The following is a 13,212-nucleotide window of genomic DNA, read 5'->3' as shown; positions in this document are numbered from 1 at the left end:
GCATACAAGACAACACGAAGATCTTCCACTGGGGAGTCCCCATTTCTCCTCACTTATGGAGCTGAAGCAGTCATCCCAACAGATATCCTCATGCCAACCACAAAGACCGAAGCATAGGAGAAAAATCTCACAACAGACATGATGTTAGAGAGACTGGACGACCTGGAAGGAAGGAGGGAAGCAACATTGCAAAAGATGGAAAATTATCAACGGAGACTAGCGAGAGAGTTCAACAAAAAGGTTAAGCTTCGAAATTTTGTAGAAGGGAATTATGTGCTAAGAATAATCCCGCAGTATCAACGAGAGAAGAAATGGGGAAAGTTAGCACCTACATGGGGAGGACCTTTTATAATACACGACATTGCGGGAAACGGTTCCTACTATCTTCGCAATCTGAAAGGCGAGGTCCTCCGGCACCCTTGGAGTGCTAAATGGCTCAAACCGTACTACCCATAGGAGCAGCGCAGCTTTGCATCTGCGTGAAGAATACCAGAAGAAGAAGGCAGCGTAACCGCTTTACATGTTTCTATCTCTGGACGAGGAGTAACAGGCCTCAACCTATCAATCAAACAAAATTTTTGGGAAATCTTCAAGCAAACGAAATGGTCAAAAGGCCCGCTGGATGAACGCATGTACATTACATAATAAATTAACAATATTGGGGAAAGTAGTTAATCTACAATCTCTCAGGGTTCCCCTATCAGTGTCTATGAGTGTAAGACCAGGGAGAAGGCACCCAGCCGAAAGAGATACCCAACCAATTTTAAGGCAGCGGGTCGACGGAATGGGTGCATGTAAATATTTTCAAATAAGCATTCCATATCCTAGAACGCTGCCTCGGCCCCCACCGTTTGGGAATCCTCTGGCCCAGGATTCGCCAGCGGGGTGACAGGTCACAAGACGATCACGAAGGTATTTACCTTCGGTGTCGCACCCAAACACTCTCAACTTTTTACAAATCAAGTTATTTCTAGTTTAACACTTCACAATACTTAAAATAAAAAGATGAATTGATAACGCAGGTATGCCAAAAGGATGATCCATTTCATAAAGAGTTGATTACAAGATTCAGCAAATAAGATAAAGCAGGAAACACATCAAAAAATGATCCGAAATTATATAATCAACAAGGATCAACTTTCTATAACTAATAAAAGAAATCTACTTGGACGATACAGCTCCATCAACAGGGTTGTCTCTGCGAGATGAAGGTACGCTACCACCTGAAGAGGGCCCAGAAGAACCAGGCAAGGGCGCGGGAAGGGGACGACGCGGATAATTCTTGACAAGACCATGTTCGACTTTAAGATCAAGTTCAATCTAGGAATTTGTTGGTCTCTTCAGCCAACTGACATCGAGCTTTATAAGTGATAACAGCGGTCCGCTGGTTGGCCTGAGACGGCAATGCAGATAGGCGTTCCGCCTCTTTGGAGGCAATCTCCGCTGCTTCCTCACGAGACGCGGCCAACCCTTTGAAATAGTTGGCTTATCCTTCATGCTGCACTAAGGCAGATTGAGTCTTATTAAGCTCATCATTTGTTGCGTGAAGCTGTCCCTCGAGTGCTGAAAACAAGAAATACCAAGGGGTTAAAACGAAGAAATAATAGAATCACACTCGATAAAACGAGGTTATACCTTCGACATTAGCCAAAGCCTCTTTATACTCATTGACAACTGCGTCCCGAGCCTCATCAAGAAAGTCATATTTGTTGGATAGTTTCTTATAATCCGTTTGAAGGTTCGTATGAGAAAATTGACTCGCGTCTAAGTCTACCTGCTTCATTGAATCCAAGTGACGAAGATGGTTGACTTCGTCATTCATCTCCCCCATCCTTTTATGGACTCGATACACATTCACTTCAAGATCTATTTCAGACTCCACTTGGCAAGCAACATCAGCTCGAGACGCTGATAGGGCTTTACTAAGAGCACCAACCTCGGCCCTAGCATTATCTCTTTCCTCGGAAAGACGCAACATACTATCCCTAACCCCGGGGCCTAAGAAAGAATGAGCCTGTGGTAACTCTCCTTCTAAAAAGCGCACTCTAGCCTCTAAGTCTGAAGCATGTTCTCGAGCATCACGCAGGTTGTCACGCGTCCATAGCAGCGTACCATTAAACAAACAACGGTCATGATTGTACTTATTTTGCATATCAACCATCAGTGTTCGATTTTCGCGCCACTCAGCTGTTAAGGCGTTGTGCTCATCAGCACGAGCATTCCACTTTACGGCTACGCTCTTCAACTTACCCACCAACTCTGCAATACGGGATTTCTGTCGTTCCCTTTCTTTCCGAAGCCATATCAACTCGGGGACTCCACCCACTGAAGATAGAGTGGGGAGACTCAGACATAACACCAAAATGCAGATAGGGAATCACGAGGAGTGAAAGATCCGTAAAATACGAACCTGTGAAGGACGAGACATTTCTAAGAGTCTGCTCCAATTCGTTGCGGACTATAGCAAGTTCTGAACGAAGACTCTCCTCAGCGTTACCCATCTGTTCTTTTTCCTTCAGACGACCCCTCAGTTCATTTATTTCCACTTCAGCCGCAGACAGTTCCTCTTCTCTATGACGAAGCTTGGCCTCCAACTTTAAAGACTTTGCTTTGAAGAATTGGTATAGAAAATGGTTACAATGTTCGCTCCTCATCATCTATGTCAAAAACAACAAACATTATTATACCAAAGGGATCAGATATCACGAAGAATACAATGTTCGGATATCATGAAGAAGAAAAAAGTACAAGGATTCACCTCTAATACACGCTACTGGGGAAAACCGTATTGGTACCCATCAGCTATGGCCATCATATCAGCGACAGAGGAGGGATGGTCAACCACTAGGTTAGCTTCCGAAGCTCTCAGATTCTTCTCCCACATCTCAGCAACGCGGGCTTCAGAAGACAATTGCATCATCCGACGAGTATAAGCGTCAGAATTCTTCTCACCAGTGACCACTGGGGCAGGGTTAGGGACGAACATCAGGTTCTTCTTCTTAAACCAAGCCAAAATGGCATCTTCACCTTAAGACGTTAGCGAGTAAGGGAAATCCTCTGAAGGAGACTCAACCGCAGACTTCTCCTTGGCGGTTATCTCCTCACCCGTGCAAGTCTCGAAATTACCACCCTCATCATGACCACCTTCGTTCTCAGCTTGTTGATCAGTTGTACCTTGTTTTTCAAGATTCCCAAGCACATCCCAATAAAAATTTGGGGAAAGCAAGGAGAAGTCTTCGGCAAGACCCATGGCAGCATTCACATCAAAGGATTCCCCCGCGGAGTATATCCTACCGAAAGAAAATTCAGGGGAAATAACGGCCAGAGTACCCACACCAACAATATCATCGCCAACAGGGGCAGATCCACCCCCGTCAGTACCACCAACGGTAATATTACCCTCAGACTCACCATCACCACCCGCGGCAACTTCTTCTTCACCATTACCACCTTCGTCATCAGGGTGAGAAGTGTCGGTACGCTCTTCTCCATCGGACATTTCTTCATCCTCACCATACCCTTCGTTTACGGGACTCGTAACCTCCTCATAAACCTCAGCCTCACCGGTAACCGCAGTAGAAGATTGTTTGGGTCCAAGTTTCTTCTTCTTTGACACCTACAAACCAGTATACATCCCACAAAGGCTCATTTTTTCCCTCACTTCAAAAATGAAAATTATTTCAAGCAAGGAAAAAGGGGAAAATAGAATAGAAAATATAAGAAGAAACTATACCTTGGCAGCATCACCACTCTTCGTTGGATGGGTAGCACCAGAACCCTCCTCCTCATCTCCATCAACGACATCAAGAGCATAAGGAAAATTCATGCCCGCGAAATTCGGACGCCAAGGACAGAAATCTCCATAACGAGCAGGAGGAGTTTCACGAGGACGCCAACCGCGTGGACCCGGAATCCATCCATAAGCCCAAGGACCAACTACCTCAATAACAGTAGCATGCCATTTATAATCATGGTCACGCTTAATCCTTTCACGAACAAGAAAGAGTTTCTGTTTAGCAGATCCCTCAGTACCAGGAACATACTTCAACTTGGCATCACTCACCTCACTCAAAAGACGAATTTCACCACGGGGAGTAGCAATATTACGAAGACTAACACTCCACGGCTTACGGTTTCTGCTGTTGATATAATCCCCAAAAGAACTGTTAAAATTCTGAGGAGTGTACCACTCTCTCTCAGCAGGATTTGGAACATAGCAGGTCATCATAGTCTCTCCCTTGCTTCGCAGGTAACATTCCTTCAGTGAACGAAGATAATTCCCAGATAGTTGTGACACAGAACGATTATGAGTGTTCGTGGAAGAGCCTTCGCGACTAGACAACACGTCATAATAAAAGGAGTCACCCGACTTATATAGGGTCAACATGAGACCCTCCTCGAAAGCTCCAACCGTAGTCAACAGATGAAACTCATCAAACTGATACTTAGCAAGGAGCTCGTAAGTGATATCATCGTCAGGGGAATAGAAGCAAACCTCAAAAGCTTGAAGTTCATGTTTTTCCTTGAACATCTCAAGATCAATATGCTTGAAAGTGACCTTCTTCTTACCAACTGAAATGCTGCGTATCACGGGGACAGTTTCTTCTTCGTCTGCGGAATCAGAAGTAGGACTCAATTCCGAAGCTTTCCTTTTAGAAGGAAGACTTTTAGACGGATCAGCTCTCGACATAGTACCCTTGGAGTACTTCCCTTTGAAAGAAACCGCGGGAGGAGGCGGCAAAGACTTCTGCGGAGGCACTGAAGGAGGAGCCATTGAACGAAGGGGCGGAACATCCACTATTTCAGTACGAGGAGAAGGATCCCGCGTACTCCTAGAGTCATCACGAGGAGGAGCCTGCGTACTCCTAGAATCTTCACGAGGATGAGAAGGGGCGCGGTTAACAGCATACCTAGATCCAGAAGGACCCTTCGGCACATCCCCTTTCTTAGTACGCACAACCTTCGCACCGGAGGAAGATGAAACCCTATGACCCCGAGGATCCGATTGCGAAGACTTGTAAGGACCTTTCCCAAGTGGAGATCTGTCAGAATCTCGACGCGGAGGGGATATTGGCGGACTAGACGGCGAGTTTTGGTAAGGAGCCCACGGACGATCAGACATATCTACAAGGAAACACAAAAACAGTTTAGAGAAGAATACGAGGAGATCACTAAAGATCAAAAAACCCATAATTGATGGTTCATCCGGATAAACATTAAAAACCCTAAGAACTAAAAAGTACTCCATCCAACTCCATGGATAATACTTAGATACGGATTCACAGACGTTGTAACAAAGAACAGGGGCAAGCATATATGCTTCGACATGTATGTTCTTCATCACAAAACCAAGAATACAGCAGCATGAGATAAACGGGTAGATACATAGATAAATCAATGATGAACAGCTAATGAAAAACCCCATACCTGTATAGAAGAGGACGACAAGCACCAACCACAGTCGAAGAAAGGAGGATCGGAGATATCAAAAGATACAGGGGAAACAACAATCGAGAGCGAAAGAAACAGAAAATTGAATGTTGTTATCTTCCTCACAAGAATGATGATAATAAATGACTAAAGAACAAGAATAGAAAACAAGAAGAGGATGAACACTGACAAGAAGAGGATAAAAGTTTTTTTCACATTCTCTTTCCTATTTATGAAGCTAGAGAAGACAATAACTGCTCCTCGTACCAAGGAGCAGTTACGGGGAAAGTTAATGCAAAGTGGGAAACGTGTAGGACGACCTTTCTTCTTCAAAATTGCAAAATACGCCCAAGTCAGAAGAAGAGGGGAAAATTGTATGTACACCTTTCATCATCCACCACGTGTACATAAAGAGACACGTGGAAGGTATGCAAAACAAGATATCAAAACATGATAGCAAGCATCTCATCAGAAGATGCCACCGGTCAGCAGATCTGATGATCAGGGACAGAGGATCACAGAGGTATGATGGCTCAGAGGAGCACCAGATAATACCCCTTGGGTGTTATCACACCCAATCCCGAGGAAGATCCCAGATCAACGGCCGAGAGGAAGTTTGGCTGACACAGATGTGACCAGATAAAGAGACACTTGTATGACACGAGTAGACATCTATCTACCCGCATTAAATACCAAAGAGATATACACGTGTCAATCATCTCGTGAAAGAGGCTAGGATAATCCTTCGTATTCAAGCTCAGGTCACGGCATATGCCGAAGACCTCTGCGTAATAGGCGCAAAGCACAAGAAGATAAGATTACAACGACGCCTCAGAAATGAGACCATCTTTCCAACCCTATAAATACCCCTCTCCACTAAGAGAGAAGGGGTCGACCAATTCAGAGCAATTAAAGGAGAATATAGGAGAGAGAAATAGGAAGAGTAAGTAATCCCCCTACTTCCGCAGACCTATGTATACTCTAAAGTCATTCGACTATCTTTGTAACCATTCAATACATAGTGAAACACCAGCCCCGTGGATGTAGGCCTTAGTGTCGAACCACGTAAATCTGTCTTATTTACATTTCAGCACCTTAGATTCAGCGTTAAACTTCATATGCTTTACATTTATACTTGATTCTTGGTTTATTCCTCTATACGAACATTATTTATGATAATATTCGACTATACAATGACAAGCCCGAAGGCTTCGAGTCGATGAATCGATATAATCATCCCCTTTACGCATACGACGTACAATTCTAGAATCAGGATGTATGCGAATATTATTTGTGAACACGTGGATGGCTTCGTGATTTATGTGTTCAAAATATGTTCAAGGAAAAACATGAACTTCAAGCTTTTGAGGTTCGCTTCTATGCCCCTGAAGATGATATCACTTACGAGCTCCTTGATAAGTATCAGTTTGACGAGTTTCATCTGTTGACTACGGTTGGAGCCTTCGAGGCGGATCTCATGTTTCCCCTATATAAGTCGGGTGACTCCTTTTATTATGACGTGTTGTCTAGTCGTGAAGGCTCTTCCACGAACACTCATAATCGTTCCGTGTCACAACTATCTGGGAATGATCTTCGTTCACTGAAGGAATGTTACCTGCGAAGCAAGGGAGAGACTATGATGACCTTCTATGTTCCAAATCCTGCTGAGAGAGAGTGGTATACTCCTCAGAATTTTAACAGTTCTTTTGGGGATTATGTCAATAGAAGAAACCGTAAGCCGTGGACTGTTACTCTTCGTAATATTGCTTCTCCCCGTGGTGAATTTCGTCTTTTGAGTGAGGTGAGTGATGCCAAGCTGAAATATGTTCCTGGTACTGAGGGATCTACTAAACGGAAACTCTTTCCTGCTCGTGAAAGGATTAAGCGTGACCATGATTATGAATGGCATGCTACTGTTATTGAGGTAGTTGGTCCTTGGGCTTATGGATGGATTCCGGGTCCACGCGGTTGGCGTCCTTCTGAAAATAGCAAGCCTCGTGAAACTCCTCCTGCTCGTTACAGAGATTTCTGTCCTTGGCGTCCGAATTTCGTGGGCATGAATTTTCCTTATGCTCTTGATGTCGTTGATGGAGATGAGGAGGAGGGTTCTGGTGCTACCCATCCAACGAAGAGTGGTGATGCTGCCAAGGTATAGTTTCTTCTTATATTCTCTATTTTATTTGCCCCTTTTTCCTTGCTTGAAATAATTTTCATTTTTGAAGTGAGGAAAAAAATGAGCCTTCGTGGGATGTATACTGGTTTGTAGGTGTCGAATAAGAAGAAACTTGGACCCAAACAATCTTCTACTGCGGTTACCGGTGAGGCTGAGGTTTATGAGGAGGTTACAAGTCCCGTAAACGAAGGGTATGGTGAGGATGAAGAAATGTCCGATGGAGAAGAGCGTACCGAGACTTCTCACCCTGATGACGAAGGTGGTAATGGTGAAGAAGAAGTTGCCGCGGGTGGTTATGATGAGGGTAATATTACCGTTGGTGGTACTGGTGGGGGTGGATCTGCCCCTGTTGGCGATGATATTGTTGGTGTGGGTACTCTTCCCATTATTTCCCCTGAATTTTTTTTCGGTAGGATATATTCCGCGGGGGAATCCTTTGATGTGAATGCTTCCATGGGTCTTGCCGAATACTTCTCATTCCTTTCCCCAAATGATGATTGGGATGTGCTTGGGAATCTTGGAAAAGAAGGTACCACTGATCAGCAAGCTGAGAACGCAGGTGGTCATGCTGAGGGTTGTAATGTCGAGACTTGCGCGGGTGAGGAGATAACCGCCAAGGGGAAGTCTGCGGTTGAGTCTCCTTCAGAGGATTTACCTTACTCGCTAACGCCTGAAGGTGAAGATGCCATTTTGGCTTGGATTAAGAAGAAGAACCTGATGTTCGTCCCTAACCCTGCCCCAATGGTCACTGGTGAGAAGAATTCCGACGCTTATACTCGTCGGATAATGCAATTGTCTTCTGAAGACCGCGTTGCTGAGATGTGGGAGAAGAATCTGAGAGCTTCGGAAGCTAACCTAGTGGTTGACCCTCCCTCCTCTGTCACTGATATGATGGCCATAGCTGATGGGTACCAATACGGTTTTCCCCAGCAGCGTGTCTTAGAGGTGAATCCTTGTACTTTTTTTCTTCATGATATCCGAACATTGTATTCTTCGTGATATCTGATCCCTTTGGTATAATAATGTTTGTTATTTGTGACATAGATGATGAGGAGCGAACATTGTAACCATGTTCTATACCAATTCTTCAAAGAAAAGTCTTTAAAGTTGGAGGCCAAGCTTCGTCATAGAGAAGAGGAACTGTCTGCGGCTGAAGTGGAAATAAATGAACTGAGGGGCCGTCTGAAGGAAAAAGAACAGATGGGTAATGCTGAGGAGAGTCTTCGTTCAGAACCTGCTATCTGTATTTTGGTTGAACTGTTTACGTATCTTTCACTCCTCGTGATTCCCTATATGTATTTTGTTGTTCTGTCTGAGTCTCCCCACCCTATCTTCAGTGGGTGGAGTCCCCGAGCTGATATGGCTTCGGAAAGAAAGGGAACGACAGAAATCCCGTATTACAGAGTTGGTGGGTAAGTTGAAAAGCGAAGCCGTAAAGTGGAATGCTCGTGCTGATGAGCACAACGCCTTAACAGCTGAGTGGCGTGAAAAGCGAACAATGATGGTTGATATGAAAATAAGTACAATCATGACCGTTGTCTGGTTAATGGTACGCTGCTATGGATGCGTGACAACCTGCATGATGCTCGAGAACATGCTTCGGACTTAGAGGCTAGAGTGCGCTTTTTGGAAGGAGAGTTACAAAAGGATCGTTCTTTCTTAGGCCCCTGGGTTAGGGATAGTATGTTGCGTCTTTCCGAGGAAAGAGATAATGCTAGGGCCGAGGTTGGTGCTCTTAGTAAAGCCCTAGCAGCGTCTCGATCTGATATTTCTCGCCAAGTGGAGTCTGAAAAAGATCTTGAAGTGAATGTGTATCGACTCCATAAAAGGATGTGGGAGATGAATGACGAAGTCAACCATCTTCGTCACTTGGATTCAATGAAGCAGGTAGACTTAGACGCGAGTCAATTTGCTCTTACGAACCTTCAAACGGATTATAAGAAACTATCCAACGAATATGACTTTCTTGATGAGGCTCGGGACGCAGTTGTCAATGAGTATGAAGAGGCTTCAGCTAATGTCGAACGTATAACCTCGTTTTATCGAGTGTGATTCTGTTATTTCTTTGTTTTAACCCCTTGGTATTTCTTGTTTTCAGCACTCGAGGGACAGCTTCACGCAACAAATTATGAGCTTAAAAAGACTCAATCTGCCTTAGTGCAGCAGGAAGGATAATCCAACTATTTCAAAGGGTTGGCCGCGTCTCGTGAGGAAGCAGCGGAGATTTCCTCCAAAGAGGCGGAACGCCTATCTGCACTGCTGTCTCAGGCCAACCAGCGGACCGCTGTTATCACTTATAAAGCTCGATGTCAGTTGGCTGAAGAGACCAACAAAGTCCTAGATAAGATTGAACTTGATCTTAAAGTCGAACATGGTCTTGTCAAGAATTATTCGCGTCGTCCCCTTCCCACGCCCTTGCCTGGTTCTTCTGGGCCCTCTTCAGGTGGTAGCGTACCTTCATCTCGCAGAGACAACCCTGTTGATGGAGCTGTATCGTCCAAGTAGATTTCTTTTATTAGTTATAGAAAGTTGATCCTTGTTGATTATATAATTTCGGATCATTTTTTGATGTGTTTCCTGATTTATCTTATTTGCATTCCAATGGTGCCGGAGGACCTCTCCTTTCAGATTGCGAAGATAGTAGGAACCGTTTCCCGCAATGTCATGTATTATAAAAGGTCCTCCCCATGTAGGTGCTAACTTTCCCCATTTCTTCTCTCGTTGATACTGCGGGATTGTTCTTAGCACATACTTCCCTTCTACAAATTTCGAAGCTTAACCTTTTTGTTGTACTCTCTCGCTAGTCTCCGTTGATAATTTTCCATCTTTTGCAATGCTGCTTCCCTCCTTCCTTCCAGGTCGTCCAGTCTCTTTAACATCATGTCTGTTGTGAGATTTTTCTCCCATGCTTCGGTCTTTGTGGTTGGCATGAGGATCTCCGTTGGGATGACTGCTTCAGCTCCATAAGTGAGGAGAAATGGGGACTCCCCAGTGGCAGATCTTCGTGTTGTCCTGTATGCCCATAATACATTGTGTAGTTGTTCACACCATCGCCCCTTGTGTTCGTCTAATTGATTTTTGAGGATAAGGGTGAGGGTCTTGTTAGTAGCTTCCGCTTGTCTGTTGCTCTGAGGGTATATGGGGGTGGACTTGTTTTTTCTTATTTTGAAAGTGTAGAAGAGCATGTCTATGTTTTTCCCCTGTAATTGTTTACCATTATCGGACATGATTTCCGCTGGTATGCCGAACCTGTAAATAATGTTTTGGAATATGAAAGTAAACACGTCCACGTCTCTGATCCTGGCTAAGGCTTTGGCTTCCACCCATTTACTGAAGTAGTCCGTGGCTACTATCAAAAATCGTCTTTTCCCTGATCCTTCGATGAAAGGCCCAACGATATCTATGCCCCATTTTGCAAATGGCCACGGACTACCCACAGAATTCAACGTTGTTGCTGGTGCGTGTATCTTTTTGGCGAAACGCTGACATTCTTCACATCGTCGGGACATTCTTGCAGCATCTTGTATCATTGTGGGCCAGTAATATCCTTGCATTTTTGCTTTGTCGGCTAGTGATTTCATGCCGCTATGATTCCCTGCGTCACCATAATGGATGTCATTTAGAATTCGATGCCCCTCTTTCCTGGATAAGCAACGTAGTAACGGTCCGAGGAAAGATTTCTTGTACAGGATCCCATCCCGAAGATCATATCTTCCTAATTTGGAGAGTATTTTCCTGGTTTGTTTGTGATCCTCCGGTAAGGTTCCATCCTTGAGAAACGCATGGATCATCATTCTCCAATCATCTTCGTTGTTGAAATCTTCGTCTTGATTTGCTCTTGACAGGATATCTTCTTCGTCAAAAACGTCACGGATGTCTTCCCACCTGATCTTCGATATTTTCTTCTACTGTACCTTGATTTGTAGCAAAGGAAAATTGTGATGCAATCGAAGGCTCGTATACCCTTGTTATTTTGATAGCTTCGATACTCTTGTCCTTCAGCATGGATGATATATATGCTAGGGCATCCGCGTGCCTGAGATCCCTTCTGCATAAGTGTCGGAAATTGATGTTCGGAATTCGTGATGCCAATGTTTGGACCAAGGCCATGTAAGCTGAGAGGGTGTCGTCGTACACATTGTATTCGAGCCCTATTTGTCGTATGACAAGCTGCGAATCACTTGTCAGTCTTACATCAGTTACCCCCATCTCTATTATTAAGCGGAGGGCATGTACGACTGCCTCGTATTCGACGATGTTGTTAGTATGCTCTTTGAATTCTAACCTGAGTGCCTGTATGATCCTTTCTCCATTTGGGGTGGTGATGACAATGCCTATCCTGCCCCTTCCTTATTTTTGGAACCATCAACGAAGACTTCCCATTGTCTTTGACTCGCGGGTTCGAGGACATCAACTGGATCCTTGCTTTCCTCGTCGGCTTCTGGTATTCCCCTAATCTCTTCATCGTTGTCCAGGGGGAGGTCTGCTAAGAAATCCGCCAAAACTTGGGATTTTTGGGAATGTTGAATTTCATGAATGATGTTGAATTGGTCCAGGTGGGTGTTCCACTTGGCTATTCTACCTACTTTTCCCGCGCTTTTGAGGACTGCTTCCAGTGGTGCTTTGCATGGGACGCGGATGAAGTGAGTTAGGAAATATGTTCTCAGCTTTTGAGTAGCCCATACCAATGCCAGGATGAGTTGTTCGATCTTCGTGTAATTCCGTTCCGCAGAATTGAGGGTCTTACTGACATAATAGATAGGCTGTTCTATCTTCGTATTGGTTTTGACCAACACTGCGCTAACTGCGTCTTCTGTCGCTTCTATGTACAATGCCAAAACTTCATCAGGATCAGGCTTCTGCAGGATTGGAATTGAAGCCAGGTGTTCCTTGATTCTTTGGAAGGCTTCTTCGCATTCTGCGGTACATTCAAACTTACTCCCTTTTTTGAGAATATTGAAAAAATGTTTGCATTTGTCCGAGGATCGGGCAATAAATCTGCCCAAGGCTGCTAAGGACCCATTGAGCTTTTGCACTTCTTTTAAATTATTCGGAAATAGCATTTCCACTATGGCCTGAATCTTCACGGGATCTACCTCAATACCCCTTTTTGTTACCAGATATCCGAGGAATTTCCCTGAGGTGACACCGAAAGTGCATTTTTCTGGATTTACTTTCATGTGATGTTTCCTCATTGCTTCGAAAATATCTCCCAGGTCCTGGTGGTGATCTTTGCGCAGCCTACTTTTGACGAGCATGTCATCAACGTAGACTTCTAGGGTACTACCAATCCATGGCCTGAAGATGGCATCGACCATTCTTTGGTACGTTGCCCCTGCGTTTCGAAGTCCAAAGGGCATTCTAGTGTAGCAATAAAGGCCATGCGGGGTGTAGAATGTTGTGTGTAGTTGATCTTCTTCTGCCAGGGATACTTGGTTGTAACCAGAATATCCGTCCATGAATGACAGCTCTTCGTATCCTTCCACTGCTTCAACCAGTTGATCTATGCTCGGCAGGGGATAGCTGTCCTTTGGACATGCCTTGTTGAGGTTAGTAAAGTCGATGCATATCCTAACCCCTCCATTTTTCTTAGGAACGAAGACCATGTT

Source organism: Papaver somniferum, chromosome 3 (assembly GCF_003573695.1).
Source record: "Papaver somniferum cultivar HN1 chromosome 3, ASM357369v1, whole genome shotgun sequence".
Lineage (NCBI taxonomy): Eukaryota > Viridiplantae > Streptophyta > Magnoliopsida > Ranunculales > Papaveraceae > Papaver > Papaver somniferum.
Note: the sequence above shows the minus strand (reverse complement) of the source record.